We start from the raw sequence: 15568 nt of genomic DNA, 5'->3' as shown, positions 1-15568 counted from the left end.
TTTTTTTAAAGATGGCAGGACGAACTGTAACTATAATATAATTATTTGGTGTTTAATTTTTTTTATATATTATACATTTTACTATTTCAGTCATATGGAACATATTATAATGACTAAAATATTAGAACTAGTAGTTTAGTACGTGTACTTCATAGAATAAAGGTTTACTCTTCATAATTAAAATTTGTCATAAATTAATATCTTTTACTAAACAAGTTATATCATAATTAAAATACACCATAAATAAATATTTTTCTACATATAAAGTATATTTATATTTATGGTAAATAGTTTATATTGCATCAACTATTTTTTTTAAACCATTATAGTTTGGTTTAAAATGTTAAAACTCTATTGAACAATAAAGATTAAAAAAAAAGTGTAGATTTAACCTTAAGTATGTTTTCAGAGATAGAAAAGGAAGTGTAGAGTGGGTTTGTATTCAACGATTTGCATCGAAATGGAGGCGCTATAAGTTATAATAATAATAATATATTTAAAATATATTTCTGTAATAATAATTATAGCAATACTAGTAAATTATATTTTTGTATATTAAATAACAATTTCAATTTTATTTTAATATTTCTTTTCCTATTTCTATTTAAATTTATATTATATTTATCATCAAAGATAAAATAATAATCATATAATTTTATTTATTAAATAATTATTTTTACATTTATTATACTTATCACATCATATACAATTTTTTCTCTCAAATCTACTAAAATCACACTATTTTTTACTTAATTCAAAATATCTTATATTCACTCAAATTCACTTTTTCAAATCCATAATTCAATCCAAAACACAGAGGTTAAAGAAGTCTTAAATAATGTATAGAAAATAAAAAGGTGTCACTTTCTTAATATAAACCTACCTTTCAAATTATAAATCTTCTTATAGATAAAAAAAAATCCTTTTTATAATAATTATATTGAATATTATATCTAGAGTGATTTTAAACTGATTTCCTGTATAAACTTTTTTAGCGTAAGTGTTTCAAAATTAAATCATCGTGAATTATATATATATATATATATTGTGAATGAAATATATATATATATATATATTAAATCCTTTTTATTTCATTCAAAATATATATATATATATATATATATATATATATATATATATATATTGTGAATGAAATAAAGAAGAAGAAGAAAATAAGGGGAGAAATGAATAGATAAGAAAATGTATTATTTAGTGGATAAAAAAGAAAAAAAGAAACTTGAAAAATTTATTTCCACTTTCTTAAATGGAGGATGCCATAGTGAACTTTAGTAGGTAGATAATATATATATATATTAAACTTCGAAATTTAACCTTTTATTTCATTATTTTATGACATAAAAAAATTATTGAAAAAAAATACTTCGTTAAAGAGATTTTTGTTCTCGTGGTCCCCTTTAAAAATGAATTCTCTATCGTTTTGTTCACTTTCAAAGAAAAAAAAAGTTATAATTTATCTTTCTCCTTTTCACTTTCTTTCTCCATATTTCCCCCTTAAACAAAAATAGTTTAAAATATAGTGTACATTAATTTCAGAATAAACTGAAAGTTTTGATTTGAATAGTGTACATTAGAAATGTGTAAGAATAGAAAAGAAAAATGGAAGAAGAATATAAATAATTTTATTTGACTCTCTTATCTCCCCATATCTTACAGTTAATAAATGCCCACCAACAAATCTGTTGTCTCCCTGCCATTCACAAAAAATAATAACTTAAATTGAAGAAGAAAACACAAATAAAATAACAAGAATAGGAAGGAGCAGCCAGTGAGAAAAAATCACACCATCCGAACCCATATACCGTGGCTTGGAATTTCTCGATGGACCACAAATAACAGATAGAAACCCGGTGGTGCAAGAACACTGGAACCCGGGGCCGTAACTTCCACTTCGTAAGACAATTTCCCAACCTCGCTCAAATCTTGCGCCTCCAGAACCAATAGCCTCTGATTCATGGAGAAGGAGTGCGTTGTAAAAGGCGGCGCCAACATCGTAACCGACACCGAATCCTTAAACAAACTCGCGGTCACCTCAAATCCAACCTTCAATGTCTCCCCGTACTTTACTACTGTTTGGGACGAAGGGGACACTATCGTGGGACGCAGGTTAGAGAGTTCGGGCTCAAGATAAGGAGGAGAAAACGCTTCCAACCGTAACTCCGTTGGGAACATTACGTTGGTGAAGTTGTAGTACGTGTGAGGATTGCTCCCAGACACAAGAACGCGACCATCACGAAGCACAATGGCACTGGCGTGGTACATTCGCGGAATATTTGACGGGTTTTGGATCTCAAATCTCGACCCGATCGGATTATTCGGTTTATAAAGAAATGGATCCAATACCGGGTCCCGACCCATTTCCCAGCCCGCAGTCCCTTGTGAAGCTCCATTAATAATTAAAACGTCGCCGTTTGGGAGTAAAACCATGTCACTCATGACTCTCGCACCTGGCATGGTTTCCATCACCCAACTCGGGTTCGGGTCGGTTATTTTAATCCTAGCACACGTTTTCAACGCTCCGGTAAACCGACCCGAGAGGGTATCCGGATAAGCCCCTCTCGGGGCTCCACCGCAAATTAAAACCTCGGCTTCCACATTGGATTCTCGAAGATTCTTCAACGGAAGCAAAACCGCAGAACCGGTACTGGGATAGCACCGTGGGTCTCCACCGGGTATTTGAGGGTAGGTTTTGACGACACGGTTCTTATTATAATCGAACAAGATAGCGCGGTTGTTTGCGAAGATGAAAAGGTTGCCATCGACGTTTAAGAAAACAAAGGGGTAGAGATTATTTTCCTCGGAGGCGTCGTTTGTTTGAACGAGAAAAGGTAAACTGTAAGTGTTCTTGGCCGTGGTTTGTGTCTTGGGGTAAAACTCGTAGTTGAATTGTCTTCTCCCGCCGATTATTATCTGTCGTCCATCTGGCAAGATGTGATTGGTGGCGTACCATCTTCGTGCTGAGAGTCCACTGTTAACTTCGCGCCAGTCGCACGTGCGGCATGGGGTGAAGGTTCTGACTGTGCGGTCTCCGTCGTTGAAGCCTCCGGTTTGGACTAGTGTTCCGTCGGGAAAAACCGAACCGGAGGAGCACCAGACGTTGGTTTGGACGAAGAGGGCGCGTACTGTGTTGGCTGCGACGTCGTATTCGATGGAGTGTGCGGTGCAGTCGGTTTTGACGACCATCTCATTTGGATTTTTGCGGCATCTTCCGTCGGGGAGGGTTAGGTTGGAGAATCCAAAGTCAGTGCGGTCTAGTATGATGACGCGGTCGTTGTGGAGGAGCTGCATGTGCATGCCGACAATGCCGATGTTTTCTTGGAGGAGCTGCCACTGTCCCTTGCCGGCTTCCGCCGGCGACGGCGGTGCTAGGACGAGGAGCTGAAGAATGAGAAGAGGAATAATGTGGAGTGAGAGTGAAGGGATCATTGGTGGGTTTGGCGGCTTGGAGAATAGGGAAGAGTGATAAAGTTGTGGGGTGAGATATGGTGCAGTGCAGTAGAGCATGGCTACTAAAGGGCTTTAAATACTTCTGATACCAAGAGTTGAAGATGAATGATAGAGAATCTAAGAAATACTTATCCCACACGCAAGCCAACGCGTGGGTTCTGCTCAAGTCTCTTTTGCACGCTCAAAATCACTTAGATTTGTTCAGTTTCAACGTGCTTTAGTTTCTTTCTTTGTTTTGGTGTCACGATTCCTCTGTATGTTAGATCTATAAAAATTTGATTTTTTTTTTGGGGGGCTTTTGAAGAAGAGGTTGGTGAAAAGATCGGTAGCTGCAGCTTGCCATGGCTTATTTGGTTGAGCTTTTATTGCCACTCTTGAAGGTCGTATTTGGACAAGTTGTGGAAGTAAAGTGAAACTCTAAGAACGCAAGTATTGACCTATCCAATCATGGCCAAACATATCTGTAGTTTAAAATGAACTGTAAAAACTTTTGTCTATTCTGACATGGAAGTTAAATCTGGTCAGAATTCATATATATTTCCTTACCTAAATTAGTGATTAATTACTTTTAAATTTACCGAAATTAATATATGAAAACATATAACCATTTGACTAAAATTAGTATTACAGAATTTTAATTTTGGTCAACGGTAGAAAGTTTATGAGTCAGAGAATAACAAAAATGTAAAAAGAAAAACTTGCAAAAAGAAAAAAGTAAATTCAACAATAAAGAACTATGTTTGGATGGAGAGGAAAATGGTAGGACTTACTGGTGCGTTTTAGTTATAGTTTTCTTCAATGCTACTTATGTTTCTTTTATTGTCGCATAAAATGCATGAATCAGACGTAGGATGTCTCATAAACAACCACCAAAATATACACTAGCATGTTCCTTTGTGCAACACATGACATTTTTTGGTTTTGCAAAACAGTTACATTTTTATTTTATTAGAGAGCATTTACGTCGTATGATTATGTAGATTCAAAAGAGGACTATTAACATTACTGTTTTTCACATTTAATATTAGAAAGTTAAGTGTGTGTATGATGAACAGTTGTATTTCTATTAGAGGAAAGAACGTGATTTGAAAAATCTGAGGTAAGTAAGAACATAAGTTATCGTGATTTATGAATTGACGTGAATAACAGTTGGAAAATAAAGATGAATTTCCTGGAACATGGTTCACCATTAAAAGCTTCATTTGACAAATTTGAAGACAATTATAGCAAGCTAACTAGCCGCCTATTAGAAAACCTAATTGAAATATAGATTTCAGGAAAAAAAAAAGGCGATTTAAAATAATAACTACTTAACCACTCACTTTATTACTATAGTAATGAATTTATTTACTTTATTATTCAAATAAAAAGAGTTGTTAAGAAATTACTTTTAAAAGAGAATATCGAAATTTATTTTTCTTTAACATTTTTATATTAAAATGATGTCATATATTTGAGTCTATAAAAAGTAAATGTCAAAATGAAGACAACCTTAACAAAAATTTATCGGGGTAAATAACTAAAAAAAAGATAAATAGTCATTGAATGGATATCTTTGACTTTGTTTTTACATTAAAGTCATTAATATGATAATGACTTTTCTTTTCTAAGAGGGAAATCACTCTAATAATTATTTTTTTTTCTTTTATTAATTATATAAGTATATAAACTAGTTATAAAAATATATAATAAAATTATTTATGCTGTCAACTAAAATTTTATAATTTATATTTATATTTGTAATAGTATTATATTTAAAAATAAGATTTAGATATTTAATTATTTTTAAGATGTACTCATTGTTTAAATGATAAATTTTATATTTTTTTTATATTTGACAGATTATATAAATTTTGTATTGTATTGAAAAGTGTTAGGATCGATGTTATTTTTATCGGTCCAAAAAAAGTCTTAGTAATTTGGAGAGTATAAATTATTATTGTATTTTTATTTCTGCTTTTTGATGTATATAGACCTGAAAACTTTTTATTCCACTAATATACTATTTATTGTTGAAAAGAAAAAGGGAAAATTTTATTGAAATAATCACTTATCGAAAGAAATCAATATTAAAATATGACTTTATTATAGAAAAAATTGATGCTAAATTCAACAATTGTGATTTATTTAGACCAAAATTATCAAACCATGACGATTTACTTCAAACTATAATATTTTAGAATTTACTCAAATCAATATTGGTGATAAAATTCCACCATATATCATAAAAAATTGAAGTATCCTTCTATGCATGGTAGGATGATGATTACATCAGAGGCAATGTTTTTCTTTTCATTTTGTTGAAAAGTAGCAGAAAACCCAGGAAGAAAACTATGGTCTACAACAGTTCTGGTATTAATTTTGTTCCCTTTGTTTATTTAGTATAAAAACAAGAAACATTTATTGGGGTTCTATTTTCTCTTTCCTTTTCTCATCGATTATGCCATAAATCATATAAATAAAAAGCACAGGTTTATACTCTCTTTTTTCTCACTGTTTTCTCTTCCATGTTTTCTTGTTTTTACCACATTTAGTGGTGGTGGTAAATTAAATAACTATATTTAATCATTGTCCTACACATCAGGGTTAAATATTAAAATATTGGTCTACAACTGATTATTATTTAATACAAATTACTTTCATTTTAATACGATTTTTGAAGAGGCTATTGAAAGAAATGGATATGGTAATTAGTTTTACATGAGAAGCAATAATTGTGAGAAGCATAGTGAGCAATTGAAAAGGACTTTTGAGAAGAACTTACAAACTTTTTTGTTTGGTTTGAAACGTAAACGAAAGCAGAAAGCAAAGTCTTAGATCCCTTCTGTCCAATGCTGGGACAACAATGGCATGTTAGGTAAGAAGGAGAAGATTCTAAACCCTCACCAGTTTAATACAAAACTCATTACTTTTGAGATTTTGTGAAAAAAGTTAAAAGTCGCTCTTTGTTTGGTTAAAATTAGAAAACTACTTTTTACTTTAACAATTACTTACAATTTCAACTTTTTTGTGATAATTTAAGAATTTGAATCCTCTCAGCTCAACAACAAAAAGATTCTGTTACATGAATTTTAACAATTTATTATGTTTTTATTTAATACACACTCAACTAAATTTTAAGTTTATAATAAATTTAAGTATTTTTAGTTTAGTATTTATTACATTTTTTTTTTACCTATTTAGTAATAAGAAATTTTATATCTTTTAATTAAGATATCATTGGTTAATTTTTCTATTAATTGAGTGATGTGATGTTATCTTAATTATCTTTACATGTTATTATTTTTTACTAATATTAAACGATATAGTTTTGTGATTAATAAGAGGTGATTTTATTGTCAGATAAGGATAAACTAAAACAAAAACATAAATATTGTGTTAGAAAGTTGCGGAACAAAAGTGAGGTTGGAACACAAACGGCGTGAAATTGTAAACACTTAAAAGTACATAATACTACTTATTTGACTAACGTAAACCGATCAAAATGAAACATAATAATCAAATTATGTAATTGATGACTTTGATCTTTGAATAAACATACGAGTAAAAAATGGTCTTTGATAATATTATATGATAGGCATTTCTATGGACGAACTTCTATAATTTCCCAACACTATATTTACATTTTTGTTTTACTTTTGATTTCGGTTTATTCTCATTCAATAATAAAAGTCACCTTATATCAATAACAAAATTATATGATTTATGTTCTCGTCAATGTTTCGAGGGTAGGGGTGGTAAAATGGGCCAGTCCGACTCGTTTTGGCCTGATCCGTATATAGTCAGTAAAAAACGGGTCAGGTCGGACTGACCCGTCAAACAAAAACGGACCAATAATCACAACTCATCCCATATAGAATGGGCTAACAAATCGGGTCGAGCTGGTCCATCCAATTTTTTTTTTTTAAGTTTTTTAATTTGTTTTCAAATTTTTTATTTTTTTTATTTTTAAAATTTGTTAATATATACATATAAATTATTATTAAAGTCATATTTAATCAAATAAAATATATTTTAAACTTTTAATTGATTAGTTAATGTTTTTAATTAGATAAGTTAAAATAATTATTAAATTTACATATTAAATTATTAAATTATAACTAATAATTCAAACTTAATTTGTAGGTGTTAATGATTTAAATTATAATAATATTATATATTTATACATTTAAAATATATACCATAAAAAATTAATCTTTTTGATTACTTTTATTTTTATTTTTTTTAAACTGACCAACGGGTCGGGATGGCCTAACCCGTACTTTGGTTCGTCAAGTTGATGGGCTAGACGAGACGGGCCAAAATGGGTTGACGGGTTGAAATCTTCAACCCAACCCGTTCCTTTTAACACAGGTTGACTCATTGGGCCCAACCCGTTTTTCCACCCCTAGTCGAGGAGACATTGAGTGGAATTAGTTAATTTAAGATTCATGATGAGGTCGAGATGAAACTGGGATGAAGTTGAGATGAAATTGAGATTCTCTCCCTAGTGTTGGCCAGTCTGACTCGCCCCTTTAACAAGATGACACTTCCCTCTTTATATCTAACCACTGTAGTACTTGATCTCAACTTTCCCTCAATTTGTGGAAGTAAGTGAGTCGTCTTCATATACTGATGTGACCCTAATATCTACTCGAAGATGTGTCCTTTCTCATAATCGTTACCTATAAAAGGTGAGATGGACTTTCAAGATATAATTGATAGTTAGATCTAGATCGGACACTAAGATTGTCCAGACGCCACTAGAGAGGTACAATTTAATATTAATACAAAATAATGTAAAAATAACTTAACAAAGTGACACTCCCATTAATAGATAAATTAAATACAATTTAATATTAATACAAAATAATGTAAAAACAACTTAATAAGGTGACACTCCTATTAATAGATAAATTAAATAATAAAATTTCAATTAAAAAAAATATTTTTTGTAAAATAAAGTATAGATTCATTAATGTTAACTTGGTGAAAGAGTTGAATAGGGTCCGACGCGCGTGGGCGTAGGGGAGAACCATATACTATGTCTTCTTCGCGTACAGGACAGACACACATAAATCGTTTTCTCTCTCTCTCTCTTTCTCTCTCTCTCTCAATAAGTCACTAACGACTAACATTCTTCAACTCGTTCGCACTTTTTTTTTCTTTCATTTTTGACATCAAATGTTCTGTTTCGTCGGTGGTCTTCGGTTTGTTTTCTTGTAAAAAATAAAACACAGAATATTTATGTTTTGTTGTTAATCAGAGTCTGGGCAAAGCCATGGAGGAGCGAATTTAATGTTATAGGTGTGAGAATAAATGGTTTGGTAGAAGATTTTACTTTTTCTTTTCCTTCTCCATCTGCATCTACACTAACTCATTTATTCCTCCTTTCACATTGCAAATCAATCCATTATTTCTTTTATGTAATTTTAATGTTTAATATTCATGCAAATGCAAAGTTATTATAGTTATTTTTTACTAATCACAAAAATAGTGTATATGACGTGACTACTCTATCCCTTATGAGCTTCGTCGTTATTTGTTTCTACCGGTAAGTAATGATAACTATATATGGTAATAGATACAAGAATATGTTATATCATCTTATATTGTCATGACATCATTTGGGTTAAAAAATGAGTTTAGAATTATCGCAAAGCCAAGTAAGAAACGAAAGGAGATGCACATTGAAGAGGTACTTATGTTGGGAATCTCTAACCAATACAAATTGTGCTAATGCAAAAATTCAATAATTGTATCATAATGATATTAACAAATGTATATAGTCAATATGATGTAATATGATACACCACGTGATAATGCAAAAATCCAATATGATGTGATATATACGTGTGTATTAGTATTTAATTTCGTAATTCTTCTAATTATTTAGCTTGTTTTATATTCATAAGATTCACTTCAATTTTCAATGTATCTTTTTTATCATCCATTTTAGTTAATTAAATGGTTTTATAGTCTTATATTTGACTATTTTTACATGAAAATATTTTACTTTATTAATTTTAACTTTTCAATCGCATAAACCTTCTTTAAATTTTTTTTTCATTTGAATAATTTTTTTTACTTTGTTAAAATAATTTTCATTATCTCTTACTAGTTCAACTAGTTGGATATTTAGAATATTTTTTCTGATCTCTAATATATTTTTTATCTTATCACACACTTAATTGTACATATATCTTATATATACAATTTCATTTAATGATGTATCAAATCATATATATATATATATATATATATATATATATATATATATATATATATATATGTCAAATATTTGATCATTTTTATTTTTTTTTAATATTTTTGTTGCTATTTTTTATCATGTAAAATATTGTTTTCACGATTTTTTACGTAATTATTTTAATTTTCTAATTCATTACTATAAATGTATTTTTATCACCACAATTATATAACTATAATATAATATAATAATTTAATTTCATTGCATGAAGTTCAAAATATTAAGAATTTATGTCTAAATTTGAATTAATGTTACTTTTTTTATTCGTGGTTTTATTTAAATAGTACATTATAATTATAATCTTTATTAATGTATAAAAAAATATTTCATTATAATCTACATAAAGGAAGTAAACATTTGAGATATTTTTAAATTCAAATATTTTTTTTAACTTGATCAATTTTGTTTCATTAACCTTTTAAAAATTAATGGATGTTTTGGTTGTTATGGAATTTTATTTATCTATAATTGCATAATATTTTATATAATTATTTCACTTTTATCTAATTTGTTATTTGATACTCTAATTTAAAAGTTATACAATTACTATTTATTTCTAACTATATAACACTAAATACATCTCTTTATATTGAATATTTTATAATATTATATTTAATTTTTGATATTTTTTTATAACAAAAGTGAGTATGCATGTGAATTTTTATTTGGGATGAAGATAAGATAATAAAACTTATCCACGTTCCATTTGTTGTCATATCTAAATATGTACACTTTTAAGTAAAAGTCTGAGGTTAAAATAAAAACTTTATCTGATCTAAATATTATATATTTAATTGATGACTTGTTTGTTAGTAGTGAATTTGAAGTCTAACTTAATTCTACAAAATTGGTTTATATTGTAAGATTTACATTCTACTTATGTACTATGAAATTGCTTTATCTCTAATCGATGTAAGATTTTCAATAAAGTTATTCGTAAATTCTTTACGTGAAGTTAAAAAAGAAAAAAAAAATGAAAGATGTAAAAGTAGATTATAAATCCAGGTACATTTCGAAAATTTAAAGTATAAGATCGGGGATGACAAAAATAATCTTTTATGATTCTTGAAGGATATCACATGTTCTAATCTCGGAATCAATCATGCAGCTCGTTCTTTAATTTTACTCTTATTTAAAGAAAAATAGTATCTATTCATATTGAAATGATTCGTCTTTTCCCAAAACCATTTTGAAGAACAAAATACAGCGTAAAATTAGGTGTTGAACCGAACAGAAAATTTGTATCCTGATTAGCTAAAACAACATGAAGTTCTGAGTTTGGAATTTGGTGACATAAAAGGAAAAAGGATAAAGCGAGAGACTTGAGCACATAAATTAGAAGACGATAAAAGGGGCATTTAAATGTGGTTGTGGTGTCTTAATCTAAATCTTAATCATTTGAGCGTGTTAATGGTAAAATTTTGGATGGGTTTCAAATCGAATTTAAAAGTTGTCTACACATAAATGAATAAGGTAGTTCTTATAATTAGGTGGCTTAGGTAGCAAAACCATACGTTACTTTCTTCCTCATTTGGTGAAAGCATATCATATTTGGAATTTATGTGAAGAAGAAAGTAAGTAGTTGCTGGAGAATTCCTTTCTTTACAACTTTTCTCCACATGTTTATGGAATCTGTCTCATTCATCTACTTCTATAACACACTATTTTCACACTTTTCAATATCAACTACTTTACCCAAACCAACATTTACAGGTTCAGCTTCAAGAACTTGGACCCAACCCAACCCTTCTTTTTTAATAATATCATGTATACTAAAATATTATGTAAAGTATGATTCAGATGGGTATTGTGTTAACCAATTCGGTTAAAGCGGTCATGTTTCAAATGCGGATAGATCTTACCTAGGTTTACAAAATTGATCTCATTAAATATTTGAAATAAGTATCAATGAAAATAAGTTTTAATCTTGTTCTACTGTTTTCATTAGAGATAATTAAGAATTACAAACAAACTCGACTCATAGGTGTAAACTTATCATAGGTTGACTTAAAACATGGTCAGTTCAACTCGACTCATTTTTGTGTGAGTCAAAAATTTTGCTACTCGACCTAATCCATTATGGGTTAATAGGTTGACTCACTGCTCATTAACGAATGTTTTCTTTTTTATAATTTATTTTATATATTTATTGTATTACAATGAGAATGAATTAACTTAATTTATTTTTTATAATAGTGAAATCAAAGTGTAAATCCAATTCTCGAAATATTATTATAAAGATAATAGTTAAATATTAAAATCAATATATATATATATATATATATATATATATATATATAACTTAACAAATAAATTAATTAAACATTCAAATATTATTGAGCAACATTATAATATTTAAAAATATGAGATTGTGAACCTATATAAGTAGAAGTAGTAAATAATTATAACAAAAAGATTTAAAAATTTGTTGGTGAGTTAAATGAGTTGGGTTAAGTTCAACCGACTCTTGAAAAAATTAAATATTTTTCAATCCAATCCAGCTTCTATTCGTAGTGAGACGGATTGTCTCATGTTAAAATCTGTTTTAACATCTCTATATTTAAGTCTATTCTAATTTTAACGATTTTTTTTTTTATATTGATTGAAATATGAGTATGAATATCGATTATACCCGTTTTTCTTTTGTTAAATTGATATGGGAACATATGAATGAATATGTATAAGTTCCGTCCTATAGTTATTTTCATTTTAAATTGTTAACACACCTTTCAAGTTAATTGGTAGTATAAAATATTTATATTAACTCTTCTTTGATCCTTGTTTTTATAACTCTTTTAAAAGTCATACATTTGATTATTTTGACTCTTTTATATAATTGTTTTAGCTTTATTTAATTATTATTTAATATCTTATTTGGACTTTATACTATCGTAATTTTTTTATTTTATATTTGATGTTGGAGAAAAACAAATGTGCATTATTTTGTCATTTAATGTGATAATATGATATTTTTGTTGTTGTTGTGAGATAAAAATGACAAATGAGAAAAAAAATTATATCCATTAAATATGAGAATAGTGATCAATTTTACTTTATTTTATTTTATTTTAAGATGAGATATTCAAATTTGGACTCGACTAAAACATTGCATCATGAGAATAATCCTGTTTGAGTTAAATAAAAATATTTTGAATGATAAAAATCTTTTATATATATATATATATCTACAACATAAATTTAAGATTTAAACAATCTTACAGCAATTAATCTATAAAGTGTGTTAGATGAAACATTAAAATAATTTTTAAATTTCTTAATTAACTTATAAGTGAATTTGATTAAGCAAGATGATTCCATACATAGTCTTATTTTAAGTTATTTTTATAAATTATTTCAGTTAATCTATGTTTTTTATGTTTTCATTCATACTAATTTATTCAAACTTCATTTTTATTTCAGTTATATCAAATACTTATAAGTTAAAGAATTATTCTTACACGTATAAGTTAGTTTATAACTTATTAACTCATTATAAAATAAAAATTTGCACTCTGTTTGATAAGATAGAATACTATTGTGGGTACGAAATCAATTATCGTTTAATTATAGTGTGCCTCTGAATTCAGTGGCAGTTTGAAAGTAAGTTGTTATGCACAGAAGTGTTGATAAACAGAAAGCTTATTACTTGAAGTCAATATAATTTCCATTTTAATGTGTTATATATGTTTAACAATTAATCTCTCACATCAACCCAAATAATGCCATTTAGGCAAATAGTTTCCATTTAGGTTTATTTGGTCCTACGCACCTGTTTCAAACCCTACCATGTTTACCTATTTTAGGTGAAATGATACACACAGTTTCAATTCAATCTCATAATAATTAATGTCACTGCAATTATTTACTTCCTCCTCTAATTTTTTAAACCTTTTTCTTTCAATGTCAAATCCTTGTAAACTCCACTTTGCTACAAATATAGAAAAAATACTATTTTAAAATTATTTTTTATATAAATTCATCTTTCTTAGAAGTTACTATATATATTGTAGTAAGTTAGACTTACTAGTTCAAATCTTTATATATTTTTTTATCAACATTAATTGTTAATATTTTGTTAACGATGAAAAGTGGGTTTTAGTCTAATTCCAATCCCACAAATCAGCAGTTTGTAAAGTGAGATTTGCATTCATAGTCCGATAGGAGGTGAACAGAATAAATTTTTGGGTTAAATATGTTTTTGGTCCCTCAAGTTTCAGTAAAATTTGAAATTAATCTCTCCTTGAAACTTTTGACCAATTTAGTTGTTCATCTTTAGAAATGCGTGGATTTAGTCCTTTTAATCAAATTTTGTTAAGTTTATTTTAAGTTTTAAACGCGTTTTATGATAATATTTGAGTTAATATTTAAACGAAAATTGGTCAAACGATGTAAACAATTCAAATACTATCATGAAATGTCCTTGAAACGTTAGATAAACTTAACAAAATCTGGTTAAAAGAATTAAATCCATACATTTCTAAAGAAGAATGACTAAATTGGTCAAAAGTTTCAAAGATGGACCAATTCCAAATTTCACTTAAACTTGAGGGACCAAAAACATATTTAACCATACATTTTTTAAATAATTGCTCTGGTGTCATGTTAGAGAAGTAGACTTTAAGTCTATCTCAACCCTTCACAAAACCAGTTTGTGAGGTGATATTTGCACCCTATTTATATATTTTATATATTATGAAATTATCTTATCTTTAGTTGATGTGAGATTTAGTTGATGTGAGATTTTTAACCAGTATCACCAAAAGTTTTCTTGAAATTTCTTTTCGTCAGAAGAAAAATGTCTAATAACTATCAAATTAAAAAAATTAAGCTTTTTATAACACCATAATTTTTTTTTTCTTTTTATAAATGAAGCTTGACTTTTATACGCTCAACTCGATCGATTAATTTCATTTATATTCCTACCTTGCTATGAATGATTTTCCTTTTACTGCAGAAATTTTATAGAGTATACCCATGCATTCAATTTTATGATTCTTATCCTTTTGGTAATAAAATAAACATTTATTTCTTTCACGTGATACATATATGGAAACGCAACTAAATTCAAAACAACATTGATCGGTACAACAGTAACAATATGTAACTTTTAATCAAGTAATCTAAGTTCGTACCCTAATAATATCACTTCTAAATATGAATTAATAAATCGTGAGGCTAATATAAAGTGTTAAGAATTAAAAAAAAAATCTTAAAAACACTTTAAACTTATATCTAAACATACCTTTAAACGTGAGTATAAAAGTAAACCTAAAATAGTAACAACTAATAATTTCATTTCAGAGTTAGAAACACGATAATTAATTCTAATTTTTTTTTCTATTTTTAACATTATCACCCTCATAAAGTATATTTTTAACCAATTTAATCTCGACGTTGTCGATTCCTAAATATACTTGAACATAAGCCAAAATATTTGTTATGTTGTTATTGTTTTGTTAAATGTGGATGATAACAACATTTAGATGTTTTATTCCCTACAGTGAAATATTGGGATTTGATTTAGGTGGAATCACGTAATTAATAGTTTTGGAACTGTTCGATAAAGATTGATGAGTCGCATATCAATTTGAAGTGAAGATCAAATGGAAATCATGGAACGAGGATAATTGCATTAATATTAAAAACATAGGGTTGTTTGGAGTTTGAGAAGAGTGGTATTCATTTTTTTTGTTGAATTTATTGTATTGGTGATTAATGGTTGGGAACCCACATACTAAATGAACATAATGTATGTCAGACATTTCTCACATGGACACTGTGGCCAAAGTCAAAGAATACATTTCTTTGTCAACCTTTAGACCCAAAAAAATAATGAAATTGCATTTTTTAAAAATG

General features: G+C 28.2%; 1 pseudogene; it reads right to left on the bottom strand.

Moving 5' to 3' along the window:
* Positions 1-1620: 1620 nt before the first annotated feature.
* LOC114162622 (aldehyde oxidase GLOX pseudogene) lies at positions 1621-3767 on the bottom strand (annotated as a pseudogene).
* Between the last annotated feature and the right edge of the window lie 11801 nt (positions 3768-15568).

This window comes from Vigna unguiculata, chromosome 9 (assembly GCF_037176805.1).
Source record: "Vigna unguiculata cultivar grain cowpea cultivar isolate G323 ecotype 2 chromosome 9, ASM3717680v1, whole genome shotgun sequence".
NCBI classification, from domain to species: domain Eukaryota; kingdom Viridiplantae; phylum Streptophyta; class Magnoliopsida; order Fabales; family Fabaceae; genus Vigna; species Vigna unguiculata.
This window is presented reverse-complemented; position numbering and strand designations above follow the sequence as displayed.